Here is a 536-nt window from a genome sequence, read left to right as displayed (position 1 = left end):
ACCATTTTTTCGGCACTCAGAAGGAAAGTATAATTATTATTTGGACCAATTATATTATCTTCCCCTACCCCTTCATTACATATCTGGTGTTATGCAAGAAAAAAAATGGTGTGACCTTATAGCTGTGTTGCAAATGACGGTCAGCGAGTAATAATATGCGAAATTTCACTTATCAGCACTTAATTACCATTGCGAAAGTCAAGTCGACTCTGACAAGGGTAATTCAACACAGACACTAGCTGTGTCAAATCGGAAAATTGCCAGGTCTTGCGACATCGAGGCACTCGCCTTCAAGGCGTTCGTGGTATGAAGTGCGATGAGATATTCCCAATACGTGTTTTATTCTGTTCTGCAAACTAGCTCGTATATTTTCTGTGAACTAAACCAATCTCACAGTCATCAGTACCAGAATTCTTAAACACTGTTATTCACTGTTTCTTTACCGTTAATCTTTCACCGTTTTCCATTTTTATTATCATCACTTATTTTTTGTTGCCACATTAGCATATGTAGTCGTAGGATTGTCACGAAATCTA

Source organism: Penaeus monodon, chromosome 19 (genome assembly GCF_015228065.2).
Source record: "Penaeus monodon isolate SGIC_2016 chromosome 19, NSTDA_Pmon_1, whole genome shotgun sequence".
NCBI classification, from domain to species: Eukaryota; Metazoa; Arthropoda; class Malacostraca; order Decapoda; family Penaeidae; genus Penaeus; species Penaeus monodon.
The sequence above is the reverse complement of the archived record's forward strand: the minus strand, read 5'-3'. Positions refer to the sequence as shown.